This window comes from Perca fluviatilis, chromosome 9 (genome assembly GCF_010015445.1).
Source record: "Perca fluviatilis chromosome 9, GENO_Pfluv_1.0, whole genome shotgun sequence".
Taxonomy (NCBI): domain Eukaryota; kingdom Metazoa; phylum Chordata; class Actinopteri; order Perciformes; family Percidae; genus Perca; species Perca fluviatilis.
The window spans coordinates 41,057,263-41,074,141 of NC_053120.1; the positions used below are offsets into that span (position 1 = coordinate 41,057,263).

The 16,879-nt window shown below is 38.7% G+C and overlaps 1 protein-coding gene across 4 annotated transcripts in view; it reads right to left on the reverse strand.

Moving 5' to 3' along the window:
- The window catches only part of LOC120565727 (LIM domain containing preferred translocation partner in lipoma), a 179,364-nt gene extending 162,852 nt beyond the window's left edge, over window positions 1-16,512 (reverse strand). The window contains exons 1-2 of one of the 4 annotated variants that reach the window (XM_039811710.1): window positions 16,352-16,512; window positions 10,621-10,689 (exon numbers count right to left, since the gene is read on the reverse strand). The gene's annotated coding sequence lies outside the window, so the exon portion shown is untranslated. Of the gene's footprint in view, window positions 1-8,109; window positions 8,205-10,620; window positions 10,690-15,902; window positions 16,102-16,351 lie in introns of those variants that run through there. The other 3 variants (XM_039811707.1, XM_039811708.1, XM_039811709.1) reach the window with 3 other exon arrangements.
- Between the last annotated feature and the right edge of the window lie 367 nt (window positions 16,513-16,879).

Consider the following 16,879-nt stretch of genomic DNA (forward strand, 5'->3'; position numbering starts at 1 on the left):
CGACATGTCATTCCACTGGCTCATAATTACTGCTTTAACTAAAAACAAAAAGTAAATAAATACAGTAGGCCTAAATACAAATGCTACAGAGTGTTATTTTAACATTTTAATATGACATTAAAAAATAAAAAGGTTTGAAAGCAGCATGAATATTATTATTGCACATATTGAATGGCAGCATATAAAAAAATTGCCCTGTTTAAGAAAAATAGATACGGTTATTGCACAATAAAAATAAGTGGGTAAGGCAAATAAAATAACAGCTAGAACAGTCTGGTTAATTCAGAAAATTACATCACACACAAACCAGGAAAAGAAAACACATGCCATATAACGATATTACAATATCCAAAATTTAAGACGATATCTAGCCTTATACCGATATATTGCCCAGCCCTACCTGAAAGGTGGCAAAACAACTGTAGGGCTTTGTATTGTATGTTTCTTTCTAATGTAATGCTTCTACAACTAAAGGTTGGGACAGTGGAGGGATTTAAAAGATTAATGTACTGGATCTGTCTGATATTACCACAAGTGACCTCAGACCTGACACGTAACTCACCCTCAGCTTAAACCCCACAGGATGCAACTTAAAAGAAAAATGCATGCAGGGAGCTCAAATAACAAGCCAGCCGTGCATTGAGTGCAGGCTGTGTGTCGGTGAAGAGTGGTTGCACTATGGTACTTGATCCACAATGCACACTACATCAGATACAATTGGATAATCTATTAATGAAGCAGATTCTGGGGCAACTCACTAAGACCCAGACCATAACCTTTAACCTTCTATGTATTTAGACATGACATGAGAGAAAAGTTCAAGTGAATGCGCATGTAGAGGCCCAAAGAAGCTGTTACAAACCAACAGTATATGGAAGTACCCTCCACCTCTTACTATATACTTGTAATAGTATTAGCAGTGCTTTAAAGTCTAAATATAACTGCATTAGTGCTCATAACAGTACCATAAATAAATGGCTTCCATTTAGTTTGCTCCATTTAGCATTGGCTTTTACTTTTGTTTGTTTGTTTCTATAACCTGCTTGGAATCCAATTTAGGTTAATCAGATGGAGCAACTGATTGACATCATAGGCAATAACATGAAATAGAAAGAATTTACGAGATGCTCTTCCACAACAAACATCACCTGTCATCAATCCAATGCTTCCGTTTAAAAAAAAACAAGAAAACAAATCTCCCTTTCTACAAAATCTGTGCACGGTGGCTACAGTCTAGTTGGTTATTTGGAAAGGTCGTGGTTATGGCAAATAAAATACTGTTAAGGTGTGGTTAGGTTAGGAAAATAAAACACTTTGTAAAAGGGCCTTTTTTTCACATCAAAGTGTGTTTATAGGTGTTGGGGAGTACTACTACATATGAGAAAACAAGTTGTATAAGCACATTGGGGCTCCAGAGGGAGCTTTGTGTGAAGTCTGATAAATACCTGAAGTGATGTCCCTTGAGTCAGCATCGGTTGAGGCTTAAGACTACAAGTTTGAAATGAAAACAAGAAGTGATCTTACCAGACCTCTGTAGCCCACTCCTCATCTCTGCTTGAGGCTAATGTCTCAAAGCTACATTAGCTGCTACTAGCATAACACACCCAAATCTCTGACTGAACTGTCAACGTTCGAGGTGCATTCTGGGTAATGTATGTTTAAGGTTTTCACAAGGAAAAATAATTTGTGGAAGAAAAGACAATATCTCTGGTTCTGCTACATCGATTTTGATGCGGTTATTGTTATAGGAGTGCGATGCTAGTGGAGAACTCTTTCAATGTTAGGGGAAAACTGGGTTGTGGTTAAAAAAAGGCGTTAATTTTAACATGAATTTTCAAGGTGACATATTCAAATTGCTTGTTTTGACCCACCAACAGTTCAAAACCCAAAGACATTCAAGACAAAGGAGAACGTGTTAATCGACACATTTGAAAAGCTGGAACTAGTGGCATTTAGCTTGAAAATGTATTTAAATGATTAATCAAATATCAAAATTGGTGCAGAGGAATTTTCTGTTGATCTAGTAATTGATTCATTGACAAATTGCTTCAATTCTAATAACCATCTTATGTTGGGGACAACGACACACGTAACGTATATTTATCTTTCAGGTGTGGAAGCCCACCAGTACATGTTTTGACTAAGCACTAAGAACCTAAAATCTCTTAAGTATCAAAGCAACAGACTTGAAGGGTTTATTCATGCTTTTTAGTAGACAGAGCTTTCCTTACTTTAAATTAACAGTCCAGGGGAGGAAAGCCTCATTTTTAACAGATATGGCCTAAATTCCAAGTACATCTATTCCTGAAAAGAGGATTGTACACGAACACGGATCAACACCAAATCAGGAGGTAAAATCAGAAGTTAACTGGATATATTTAATCCCCTAACATTACACACAATCATAGACTGCCCTGATGTTTGGATGCATGGAGGGGTGAGTGTGAGGTTAAGTGAAGACTCAGTCCCAGGTGTAACACTGCCAGAGACAGTGACTTCAAGCCAAGAGGATGATTTGGGTCAGTAGGTAATTGCATTCCTGGACCACAGGGGACTTGTTGGCAATTAATTCTTCCAATGAGCCACATGAAATATGCACATGTACAGTGTGTGCCAGTAGACTGATGAATGCAGCTCTGTTAACACAGCTCATTCAAAGAGTGATAGGGTAAAATGTCTGCTGCTGACACCAGCAACTCCCAGCTTCAATGACACAATAGGATTGTGGCAGAACAACAGGTGTTGTGCCTGATGTAGCACAAAATCAGAACTCTTCCTACTCAATTAAGCACTGCCGTAACATCTCAAACACTAGCACAAAGCTCTAAAATCCTACGTTATTAGCTTCTCCAAAACTGAAACCTTGAAACTGAAATCAGGTTTTACCAACCACTTCCAACAGTTGTTATCTGTCAGGACTGGAGCATGCCAAGCCTACCTTCCCTTAATCAAGATCTAGAGAAATCGCTGCCAGGTTAAGAGCTAACTTCAAAATGGTTAAAACATTACTCCAGAAGGCATGCCAGCTTTTATTTTTAACCCCCAACACTTCTTTGGTAATGTCTGATATTCCATTATAGCTCATTTACAGTCTAAATTTTATGTCAAGAGTGCTTTGTGAACACTTGCTATGCATCATGGAGACTTTGAAAGACTAGGGCTGGGACAATTCGTCGACGTCATCGATTACATAAATGCGTCAACACAAATAATTTGCGTCGACGAGTCACTAAATAAAATAAATAAATAAAACTTAATTAATTAATTAACTGAAATTAATTAATGTAATGCGGAACTACTGGTTGGATTGATAGCCTACATCTGGCTTCAGGTTGCACTAAAAATTCATTTTACTTGAACAGTGCAGTGTTAAACAATTTTAATAAATAGAGATTTGAACCTTATTGAAATTTGTTGTGTAAATTGTTAATAATTGAGCAATGGGAAAATAATCGCTCACTGAAAAATTTATTGTTAGATTAATCGAAAAATGAATCGTTAGATTAGTCGACTAATCGAAAAAATAAACGCTAGATTAATCGTTTAAAAAAATAATCGTTTGGAACAGCCCTATTAAAGACTAAAGGCTACTTTCAAGAGAATACAAATGAGTCTAATATCTACCAGCTCTGGTCCAAGAGATATGGGAAGATTTAGTTTAAATTCAATTAAAGAAGCTTTGAAATTTCCAATGTTGACAATATTTACACGTTCATTAATGTGTTTCACTACATTTAAAAGTAAAACAATGTTTAAACTGTAACACTAACCATGTCCACTGACATCATTCATACTTTCCCCATTCAGATCTGATTTATGTGGTTTGCAGTGTACATGTTTGGGCACATAAATAATGGCTCTGTGTTTTGCCAACAGCATGCTTCAGTAATTTGACCGTCTTTAGATGCTCACATCTGTCACTGCATGCCAAATAAGTGTATCAGTCACATCGTGTAAACTGTAAAGGGTCCAATTAGGCTCAAACTTCTGCCTAATCTGAGATTATTCAGTTATGGTGCTTTTCCATTTCATGGTACCTGCTCGACTCGCCTCGACTCTACTCGACTCTACTCGCCTCGACGCGCTGTGCGTCCGTTTTCCATTGCAGATTTTAGTACCGCCTCAGCGTGGCTGGTCGTCATAGCGACTGCCGTGGGCGTGGCTTAGTTGCGTTGCTTTAATGGCTTTTCCCCGACTCATTTCCTGGTTCTCCGTCTCCGTAAACAACACGATATCAAAGAGATAGTTAACGTTTACTGCTCCAGATTTCCCACCGTGGTCAGAAAGAACAGGGAAGACACTTTGTTTCTCTCACATATATATGACTCTAGAGTCGCTACTCGCTGCGGAGATAATCGCCGTCACTCTCTCACTTCTCCCTCGCGCACCAGCTCCCCACACACACACACACATCACACATGCACACACCAGCGCACAAGTATAAACATCAGGCCACTTGTATGCTACGGAGAAAGCTCTGCGCGGAGTCTCCGGCAGCAAAAAAACACCGCTGGCTAAACTATTTAAAAATGCCGTCTCTCGCTAGCAATGCAGTGATCAGTGACGATTCTTACCGACCAATCAGCAGCCTGCAGGGTTTCACGTCACCTTTTCGGCTCGCCTCAGCTCGCTTGGAACCTCGACTGAGGAGGTACTAAAAAAAGTATCTGTTAGCAGGTACCAGGTACTTTTTTTCGTAATGGAAAACCAAAAAAGGCGAGTAGAGTCGAGGAGAGTCAAGCAGGTACCAGGTAATGGAAAAGCGCCATTAGTGGCATCTGATCCTAAATGAAAGGTGGCACAGAGAAAATATCACTTTTGGCACACGATCACTCCACTGTCACTATGACAATGTTAAAGATTACTGTTCTTTCCTGGGAATGGTTGATGAAGTGTACATAGAACAGAAAATTTCAACAACCAGAATGTAAAACATGATGGTACGTCAGAAGTGCCATGAACACCTAAGGGTGTAATCCGACTCAACGCAAAGTAAAATGTTCAACAACAGGAACTTTTTTGGGACCCCAGTGTCTTTTTCAAGCACTCGGGAAATTTCTAGTTTTGTTTCTTGGCCGTGGTTTATGCTTCCCCAAAAGTCCCTGCTCCTGAGCTTGTACCATCTGATGTCCCAGACAATGAGAAACTATTAGGTATTACTTATATCAATATTTGGACTGGAGATGGGAATTTTGAGAGAGAGGTGATAGGAAAGAAAATGCAAGAAAGAAAAAACAGAATCTGTATTTGTTAATTGATTCAATGCAGCTATCTAGGCTACTAAAGCAAAAAAATAAAAAAACACCCCAAATGTTTCTGAAGATTATCCCTACTTTGGAGACAGAGCTTTTCCTTCCAGCTTGCCTGCTCTTCATACAAATACTGTACATACTGTAAGATCACCAAGTCTCTACATTTAGGAGCTTCCTGACTTCATCTGTTACCCTGGAAATAGTCATTGCTGACTTGGCTTTTCCTAGTAATTAGAAATGAGGCCATGTACACAAGTTTAACATGTAATATGGCTGGCAATATCATTGTGGTTTTTTAATAGGGTGGAAGCCGCTTCGGTTGAACAAAGCTCACCTCATTTTGTTGTTAAAGGGTTTTCAAATTGATTTGTGATAAAAAGCTGAAATACTTTGAGTCAATAACTCCATAATTGACTATATTTGAGGGAAACTAATTTGAATGCACCTTAATGCAGACGTTTAATGCCCATACAGGGGCTATGAAACTCTGAAAGACATTTTTTTTTTATTTCATATTAACCCAGGACATATAAATTCGTCGACAGGCTGTGGGAACTAGGCACGCCGGTTTGAGATTCTGACGGTATGATAACCTTCAGCAAAAATATCACGGTTTCACGGTATTGCAATTACAGCTTTAACATGTATTATTTTGAAATGTCTGGGTAAAAAACAACTTTTTTTCCCATTAAACACAATACATTTTAATTCTGAACACTGCACAGGGAGTCTGTCCTTGACGACTCATAGTAGTAAAAAGCACAAAATCATAATATGAGCACTTTAATATATAATTATTTGTCCCTTCAATCAAAACAGACGCGCTGCACAAGTTCACATACGATGTCAGTGTTCAATCTGCACTCTAAAACTCTTAACGGGTGCAGAAGAAAATGCTGTTTAGAAGGCATCATTAGTTATAGAGTAATCAAGAGTTAAAGACAAAAACAGAAAGTAATCAAAGCCTTAAAGTGATTCTCCTTAATAAGAAAGATAATCTCCTCCACTTTAGCTTGATTCTCCTCAGCTCAGTTGTATCCTCAGTGTAATTGCTCTTGTTAATCATGCCGTAATTTGTTGACGAGATCTATTTGGAGGAATCGTCTTGAAAACATACAATCTCTCCCAATCTGGGGATGCCAACATCTTGAAATTAAGGACAAGCACAAAGAAGAGGGAGACCAGATTAAGTCATTTGAAGTGTCGCCAGAGACTGATGTAACCAATGATCAGCGTCTGTCTCTGCTTATTAAACTAGTAGAGCCACTGAGCTCTCAATCTCAAAACACCGTTGTTGATAGTATATTTGTTAAGAAACGGCTCACTGCAACATTCTTGATACTGTGGTAATAAATAAACTGGTATTGAACTACAATCGTTGCTGATGAACTGCTGTTTAGCAGATATGTTTGCTATGTTCACCATCTCAGTTTAGCATGTTAGCTAATGCTAATATTTGCTAATTAGCATTAAACACAAACTACAGCTAAGATGCTGTGAATGTCTTTAGTTTTGTGGTATTTAGTCATAAACCAAAGTATTGGACATACTGAAATGTTGATCTGATGATGGCGCTAGATGGAAAGTGAAGGGGGACATGAATGTCAAATTCATGGCAATCCAATCCAATAGTGGTCGAGACATTTTACATTTGAATCCACAAATGACTACCTGTCTACAACAGTCCAAAATAATTTGGTCATCAAGAACTTCAATCAGTCATTGCGGAGTAAGCATAAATATATTTACAGAAAGACATGCTATGGTTGCATGTTTGAAGTGTGTGTTGGCTTTAGTAGACTGTACTGGAGATCTGTATTTCCAGAAAGGCAACACATAAAGAAATGCATGCAAATAGCAAAGCATTTTGAAGTTTTAGTTCAGTACTATGAACATTTTATTTTTAGTAATGAATGTGTAAACATACAAAATCAAGCATCCAATAAAACAATATGGGAAAAAAAGAACAATTGACATTGGCACACAAGGCTTACTAGCTCGAGGCTGAACACTGATACAGTGCCAGCATAATTTTGAGATAAAAGTAAGAGATAATCTCACATCACACCATCACTGAAGTCAGCAGCACCAGGCCTTAAAGCAAAGTAAAATCATTTAGCTCTTCCCTCTACTACTACTACTGCCAGGCACCTGCCACTAAATGTTTGAAGTGTGAAAAGTAAGAGCCAGGAGGAAGGTCCGACTTGTTAAGGTATAAGATATCTTCAGTGGATGTAAAACACACACACACACACACACACACACACACACACACACACACACACACACTCTCTGTCTCTGCAGGAAAACATATTGCGCTATTTAACAATTTCTCTCCAACAATGTCTATTCAATTCGGCCAGATACAAAAGATGTGTGCACTTTTCACCTTCATCTCTGACCTCCTCATATTACCGAATTACTGACATTTGTATACAAGGTCAGTCCCGCAGTCAGAAATGTTCTCACTGCAGTGCTGAGTTGGTCCAAACTTTTAAAAAACCTTTCTCAAAAAATCTGGTGAGCTGGGGAACAGTCAATACCAAGTTCCTGTCTTTTCCATATACTTGCAGAGATGCACAGGAACATTGTGTGTCTGTATTGTGTCTGATGCAAGGAAATAGCAATGGCATCTACTTTAAACCTCTCAAACTTTCAATCAAGCAGTGACAAACAGTGGCACAAATTCCCCACAAGCAGCCTATACACGGTTTTGGACAATGCAAAAAAAATAAAAAATATTTATATAATGAATGGCTATTTTGACAACAAATAACTGCATTCTCTCACTGTACATATAAATGCTACCATAAAACTAAAATATTAAAAGACAAATTAAGCATAGAATGATACTCACAGTTTCTCTCTAGATCTTTGAAGAACAGAAAACTGCTAGCTTCACTAAATGGCAGTCCCTTGGAAGGCTCCTCTCACCCCTAGAAAGCCTTATGCAGCTGAAATGACTCACATCCCCTCTTCCAACCTCTGTCAACCATCATGAGGAGGTAAACATTTCCAAATATGGAGAAAATATGAAGACAGTATTGAGGGCAATATCAGTTTGGTTTGCTTTTAACTTGGAATGCCATACTCTGTGAGCCAGAGTCACTCAGTAGAGCCAGTTCTGTGGTGCATACCTTTCACTAGGAATAATAAAGATGATTGTAGAGAACTTTTCACAATCGGTTTGGGTTCAGTCTGACCTAAGATGGGTAACACTGTGAGCCTGCCCTACAAGCTCCACTTTTAAATGGAAGATAGGCAAAATGTAGAGAAGAGAAGATCAGTTAGCTTAAAACCGTAAAAGGGAATCTCAATAAAATTGCAAAAAATGCAGGGAGAAATAGATATTATTTATTTTTTTGTTAATCAGGCGACCAGGGCCAGATTAGAAGGTAAAGGCAGCCCATTTACTGAGAAAAGCTGTCACACGGATTGTGTTCAAGTGATTAAGAAGGTATAATTAAAAGTCTGATTACTCCCCATGAGTGCTGTGGGTCAGCGGGATCACGGTAACATTAACAGCTGCTAAGAGAGAACATTACACCTCCCTGCCTAGCATGGAACGGTGTTGAAGAGCAACTTGGCTTGAGAGTGCTTGTTTTCCTCACACTGCACAACCTACTTCATCCAAATACCAAAGGAAAAGACTCCAATCAGAGGACTGAAATTCTTACATGTTCATAAGTTTTCTGGCACTTGAGAAAAGATGAGAAAAGCCTGTTGCGATGGAGGTGATCTGCTGCCATTTTTTTGGAATGGTATTTTAATTAAAGTCAAACTCTAAAAGACATAATCGTGGCATGACGGCCAAACAGGGTTACATGACAATGTGTCTGTACTGTCAATGCAGACAGAGGAGCCTTCATAATGACATCAAATAAGACTCGAATTGTCATTCTGACAATGACCTAAACCATATTCAGGGTTTTTCCTGCATACAGGAATTTTTGGCGCCCCCCAAAGAGGTTTTAGCCAACCCCAAAGGAAAATCACCAGCGCCAAAATGATAAAATTTGAGAATAAAAATAGCAATTCAAATCCTCTCTAAGTGTTTAAGAGCAATTTACCAAACAACTGTTGATTAAGCAGACCATAAACTTGAATGTTAAAATTTTATTTACATTTTAGTTTATCAAATTGTCAGAAATAACACGAAAATGCATAGATTTCTGTCAAATAAAGTAACACAGACTCATTCACCAAACGTTCTTAAGAACAAATGTGTTCTTAAACCCCACTTACGCAGTTTTTATGAAGATTCTGCCATTCACCAATGTTTTCTTATTTGGGATTTGTTCTTAGGTAAGAACAGAATCTACGCTCACTCTTACACACTATTGAGAGCTGACATGTTTGCGCAAAATAAGTAGTTATAGCGTTTTCATCCGTTCTAATTTAAAATGTAATATTTCTCTCCTTTATAATTTTGTAAGTAATTATTTTCATTATTTTACATGTAATTAAATGTTGGTTTTAATAAATACACACGACACTTTCACTTCTGCTCCTTTGTAAAGCACTTTGCATTGCCATTGTGTATGAATTGTGCTAAGCCTATATACTTCATCAGTTCTGCGCCCTTCTCCAGATACAGCGTTCTCTGCATCAGTAACTGCATTCCATGCATCGGTTCGATTTGCTGCTTTGTATCCACTGCTGACTCTACTAAATAGTAAATATGATGTCTCATTTCTCGCTAACTTCTTTCATTTCCTTTTTTTTTTTTTTTTTTTTTTTGAATTTTTTTTTTTTGAGTCGAGGCCTCCACCATCTTTACCACGCGTCTTTTGGACATTTCTCTAAGTGTGCACACGGCCCTGGCATCTCATGCCCATTTATGGGAATTAACGGGGCGTTTACCTATGCTAAATAGGAGCCACGGGAACAAGCTTTACATTTACGAAGACATTGGGATTCATCATTGTAAGAACACACCTGCGAACAACTCTCCTGTTTAAGAACATGTCATGAATCAGACGTAGACCTTTTCTTAAGAACAAATTTAAGAAAAAACTTAGGAAGATCTTGGTGAATGAGGCCCATTGCCTTTACTGTACGCGGGCCGATCATGCTTACTGGCGTGCGCATTTTAATCTGGGGACGAGATCTCGTCACACCTCTAACTAATAGTATTTGCACTGGGGACAACAAGCATATTTAGCTTTTTTGTGTTTACCACGTAGTGTTGAGTGTAGTTTTTGAGAGTGACTCAGTTGCTAAACTATGTTCATATTTCTTCGCTTAAACCTCAACATGACCTTCCAAACAAGTTCCAGTACCACCCGCGTGAAAGCACAAAAGCAGGACAACAACATGACCAACACACAGTATATAAAAAAGTACAAATAAGTAAAAGCTATCTTACCTAATCTCCTCTGGATGTACGGATTCCTGGAAGGTTGTTGAAGCGATGCCCTTTACTGTATGTGGAAATCTGTTGAGATTGAGAAATAGAGACAACTCTGTGTTACTCAAAAGGATTACATAACTGTTATTGTGCAGGGCCACGCCAACATGGTAGGTGGGTCCTGTCAACTCACAGATCTTTTTATCCATGAGTGTGTCGTTCATCAGTTATAAAGAGAAAGATAAGCCATAGGCAGGCTCCTATAAGTCCTGCATGAACCTGATTGTAAGTTGTCCATTTCAATTTGAGTCTGTCAGTTCTCACCAGGCACCTGTCACAGCCTGTTGGCAGTAATATTTCAATGCAGAGATACAGTTCAGGTAAAACAATGCGGACTGGCACTACAGAGAATATGTCATCACAGTGTAACAATTATTTAGTGAAGAGGCTACTAAAAAACACATTCAATATAAAAAGGTATCTCTCTCAGAAAAAGGACAAATCCAATATTTTTGTATAGCAACATGTTATTTACTTAGGATATATTTAAATGTTCAACAATTACTTTAATCTGTTTAAATTAGAGGCCAAGCCCACCCACACGTGTTGTCAATAATCCTGGCTGATTAGTCAGGTCGAAGTTGGGGGAAGCAATGCTGGGACCTGCGTGATGTCACCCAACTCTATAGACTTGCTAATAGAGCTCAACAGTGTGGTTCTGGAAGTAAAAACCTCATTCATTCTCTCCATAAGGATTTTGATTATTAGCCAGAAACATAATGTCTAGACTATCCAAGGTAGACTGACCACGAGCTCTGACTTTATGAAATCAATCTTGTTTGAAAAAACAAACATGTTATTTCACGATCTTATTGAGAAATACTACACTACCCACAATCCTAAGCATAAGCCTGTCACATTCCCCTTTGCAGATGCCTGCATCAGGTAAGGGGGAAGGCTGTGTCATCTCTGAACGGCTGAGCACCTCGGTGCAACGGCAGTAAATTGTGTCACATTTCAAAAGAATCACTCTGTTATCATGATCACTGATCATGAATAAATATTGTCCAAACTGGAAATTGTGTTACCTTGTTCGTTCCCAAAACAGGGATTTTCCTGCTGTTAATTCACATAGGCAAACATAAATAAATACAAATTCTTGAGTAACTGAAAAACTTATTTTTAGTCACACCAGTTTGAACCTTTATTTCTGCACATTGCCACTCTTCAGCCCAATGAGTTTGTGTGTGTGTGTGTGTGTGTGTGTGTGTGTGTGTGTGTGTGTGTGTGTGTGTGTGTGTGTGTGTGTCTTTAATGCAAAAATATTACATTTAATTTTTTTCTTTTCATCATTTAGGCATTATTGTGATGACGTACCACTAGTGATCAGGCTTATAGTTTGCGGGGGACAGATAATTTGCATTTCTTTTCTCTCTCATGGATTGAATACACAAGGCTTATCTTTGCAGTTGAGGGCTGCCGCTTTAACTAGCGATAAATCTATTGATGCTTTTAATTACTCATACATGCCAAAACATTTTGAATAATGCCTGTCACAAGTTCAAAGAGCCCATCATGATGTCTTCATTGCTTATTTTGTCACACAGACCAGGCAAATCCTCACATTTGAGAAGCTGTAACGTGCACATTGTTTGTATTTTTACTGATGAATTACTTAAACAAATTAACCAATTACTTGTTGATTGATAATCATTTAATTGACCAGCAGTTTCAGTGTGGTTTAGTTAAGTAGTAGTTTAGTGTGGTGTCTGACTTAGAATAGATCATATACTTGATTGAGTTTGTGTCTGAAAATTATGTCAGTTTGATAGGTACATAATTATCATGCATTGTCAGACACTTATCGCTTTGTTGTTGATCTTACACTAGCAACAAGACATGAAGCTTTCTTGGGACAGTAAAACGTCTTCACTTAAGTTTTAGATACAGGAGTAATGCAGGTTATGGGACAATGAATTGTCCTGCAGGACTTTTTTTTGTAATTCACATGGATTTAAGTAAAAGACAGACAACAGTATTGTCATGCAAACCAGCCTATTACATGTCACCTCCTACGGGAGAGCACAGCAGACATTTCACACGGGTCCATGCAATGCCCTGTATGTTGTCTAAAAAGTCTGGTGTCATTATCTGTTCAAAATAATGTACACTTGTTTTCCTCTAACATGATTATGTAATATTTTTCTGTGGTCTATGCCTATTTAGGTTAAGGTACACTTAACACTATAAAATAATAAAACCTCATTGTTTCTAGGGGTGGGACAAAATATCAATACAGCAACATATTGTTGTCCGTCATGCCATACGATAATCAATATACTGGCACCAAATATGGATATTTAAATTAATAAAATAAGGCGCTCTAAATAGGTTTCCCTGCTCTGAGCGTTGCTACTTCACGGCTCCTTGAGGTGGCGCTCAACACATGAATGAGGGAAACTTGAACATAAGTTAACTAGCCGAAGAGGAACATGTTCCGTATGACATTTGATTACAAAATTTGGTGCGTTTAAAAAGTGCAGTCTGAACGCAAACTGAACCAAATAACAAAAAAAGGCAACAATGTTGCACCGAGTCTACCAAAGACCCAAGAGTCTTAGGTCAATCACTAATCCTACATTTTGCACTCGCATTAAAGGCTGCTGTACTGCCAATGGAGAGATAAGTGACTGAGAAACACACATGTATTGTTCAGGTAAGGAGTCCCTAGGTCATCAGCACAACATGAGGCTATGGTGGTACCTAGTCTGGCATTGATAGACCTTCCTCCACAGCACTGCGGAGGAGGGTCTGGCTAGTCCACACAGCATTCCAGGATGGGAGAAAAACATGCTCTGGTTTATTGGCATTTCTTTAAACCAATCACAATCGTCTTGTGCGGTGCTAAGCTCTGGACGGAGCCACGGTGCCTCTGCTAAATAGTCTCAGGAAGGAACTTGTTTTGGTGGAACATGTGGACGTTCAAAAGTAGTTTTAGTCGTGCAACAGAAAACTCAGATTGGACAGATAGTCTAGCTAGCTGTCTGGATTTACCCTGCAGAGATCTGAGGAGCAGTTAACCATAGTCCTCACAAATCCACCGGAGGTTAGAACACCAACACAGAGACAGAGGAAGGGGACGGACATCCGGCCGAAAAGACGGACACACGGCAAAGTTTCCGGCGGCAACAGAGCAATCCCGGAAGTAGAACGTCGTTGATGTAGACTAGGTGGTACCTAGCCCTGGTTTGTGCTTCTCATGTTACCAATACATTCAAGTCACATACATAAGCATCCAATTGTCTGAAAATAAATACCCTGCAATCTTTGAAAAACCCAAAAGGTTGTTAAACAATGCTTACTGCTGTTCTGGAGGAAGTTCCAGATTCTTTAAAATGTCTTCTAACCATCTGGATTAAAATATATTCCGTTTGTTGCGCAATAAAATAGATTTTTAGCTAGTTTCTCAAGTGGCGACTACATCTCCTAACTTAGGTGGATGGAAATGACATATGGCCTTGTTCAAGCAAAATATTAATACATTATTTTGTAGGAAAATATTGAATATTGGAAAGAAGCATGAATATAGTATATGTTTGTTGTTTTTTTTCGTTCAAGTTCTATAAAGTGAGCAAGGAGATATGTCCTTTCCGGCAAAAATCTTTGTTTGGATTAGGAAAAAAAGAGTTGCAACTTGGGAAACATGTTCAAAATCGTTTTTATCATGAAGTAGATAATATGTTTTTCATCCAGATGATTAGAAAGGTCTTTTGAGGATTCTGTAAATAGCTTCAGAGTGTTGTTTAATGATCCTGGGGCAAATATTGCCAGGTATCTGCAGATTAAAAGTAATACAAGAAACACAAAAACCACAATGCGTCTTGTCATCAGTTTTGGTACTGGTTAGACCACACTTCCCACCGATTACAGAGATGTACCCTAGCTTCTGGTCACAAAAGGTGACACTTTCTAAAAGCCCACCGTCTTGGCATTACGCTCTACCCTAAAGCGGTTTATTTTGAGTCTGGGAAACCACTGCTGTTCCTTCCAGAAAAGGACATCCTCATTAAAATAACACAAACAGTAGAATGACTTGACTAAACCTACCAGGGGGGCCCTGGCTCAAAGGCAGTTGAGGCACTCATCTCTTAACTTTAACATCATCAACGCTGTCAAACGAGTCCTTTCAAACCAGATTTTAAAGAAAGTTCCGTTTAATGTCGCCTGAGTCAAAAATGTGTCGGATCAACGCCGATGTATTCGGTTTGATGACAGCACTCTCGGGGGACCTTGGTGTTATTGATTTGAAATCCAACATCTAAGTCGAAGTTTGAATTGAGTCTTTTAAAAGAAGAAAGTGGGACTTGTTTTTTTTAACGTTAACGACATTTTATGGCACAACAATATCTATAGTCTGGCCCAAGGTTATTTTTTCTTTTCACAAGAGATGAGTACACTGGACAATGTTAAAGCTAGGGAGGTATTTGGTATGTAATCTTTGTGTGACTACCCATGTTAAAGCTTTAGAGGAAATCTTTAGGCATGAAGCAAGACGTACGTCTTGCTTCATGCCTAAAGATTTCCATGCATACAGCACTCTCGCATGCATACAAAACTTTACAATACATGTAATGCATGGAGTGACATTTGATACTAATAAACAAGGTTGCAATACTCCAGCACACCTAGAAATGAATGGGATTTGTTTGGTTTGATTGATTTGTCCTTTGAAAAGAATTATAGTTGTTAACGCAAAGAATGTAATCAGCAGGGCGGACAATAGCTGAGACACAAAGTTCTGAGACATTGATTCAACAGTATCTCACTTGTCACAAGGTGGAAGAAAGTCACTTCATTCAGAACTGTAACTTCTTGGTGCATACTAAAGTGGATAAGATACAGTAAGGTTACCTGACATGGGTCTATACCGACTTGTTACAGTACACAAAGACTTTAGGTGGAGCCAGGTGTGGCCATTTTTTTATGTCACAAATCAAGGCAGTGATGTCTTTTCATCCAAACCAAGGTTTAAAGTATAATGTAGGCCTGCACTTAAACGTTGGTCCACTCCTTACGGGCCTCAAGAAACGTATATGTATGTAAAAATGATTTATATGGTTATTTATAAAGTTAAATGGATACAGAAGTCACAACAATTGACCAGCAACCACAGTTTTCTTCAAGTTAATGTTAAAGACCTAACAAAACAACGTGGCGAATCTATGCTGTCGTAAACAAGTCAGTTCATAGAGTACGGGGGTAACGTTAACGTTATTTTATTAAAACTAGCAAACACTCACAAAGCTGACACGTAGGAGTGTGGTAAAGTGAAATTCTGCGACATATTTCTCTGCAGAGGGGGGCTCTCATGTTTCTCTGGTGACAGTCGGTCTTCCGCATTGCTCAGCAGCACAACACCAGAGACGCCCAGGGTCCCTTTTGGCAAAACTTGACGTTCACAATGTCTTCTATCCGCAACGCATGACTGAGCCTAGCTCAGCACTAGCAACCGACAAGTTAGCTTTGTTAGTATCCTCATGTAACATTAGTACCAGCCAAGGCTATCGTGTGAGTCCACGCCCTCATTGTGAACTCAGTCCGAGCTACAGTAAAATTCATAATATAGGCTAACAAGGCCGAACAAACACTGGGTTATTATCAGTCATACATTAAATCACACTAGTTTAAACACAGCCGATAGTCGCAGATATGTTAAAAGCGGTGAAGAGTGCTCGGTGGTTTCGCTTACCTCGCTTTCTAGGAAATATAACAGGGGTTTCAAATCCCACCAAAAAGTGAAACTTCTTGATCCAAATTCTGGGAGAGTTGTAGGCAGTGACGTCACGCTCTGAAATTCCAGCCGTCTCTGAGAGAGTTGAGAGGTTTGCCCATGTAAGGCAGCAGGCCAGCGGTCGGTGGCACCGTAAAACTAGGAACAAATGCATAGTAAAATGTTTATCGGACTGCAGTTTCCCCTTTTTATTCTAAACTAAACCCTATGACTCTGTGTCCGAATTAGATTAGATTAGATTCAACTTTATTGTCATTGTGCAAAGTACAAGTACAAAGACAACGAAATGCAGTTTGAGTCCGACCAGAAGTGCAAAAAAGCATAGATAGGTGATGCATAGACAGGACAAGAAATCTAGTGCAGTGTAGACAGTAGTATAGAGTTGGTTTGGACTAATATAAATATAAATATAAATGTGTGCAGTGTATTAGCAGTTACCTCATAAGAGCAGAATTAATATGACAGATGTTGATAACTAATTGCAAT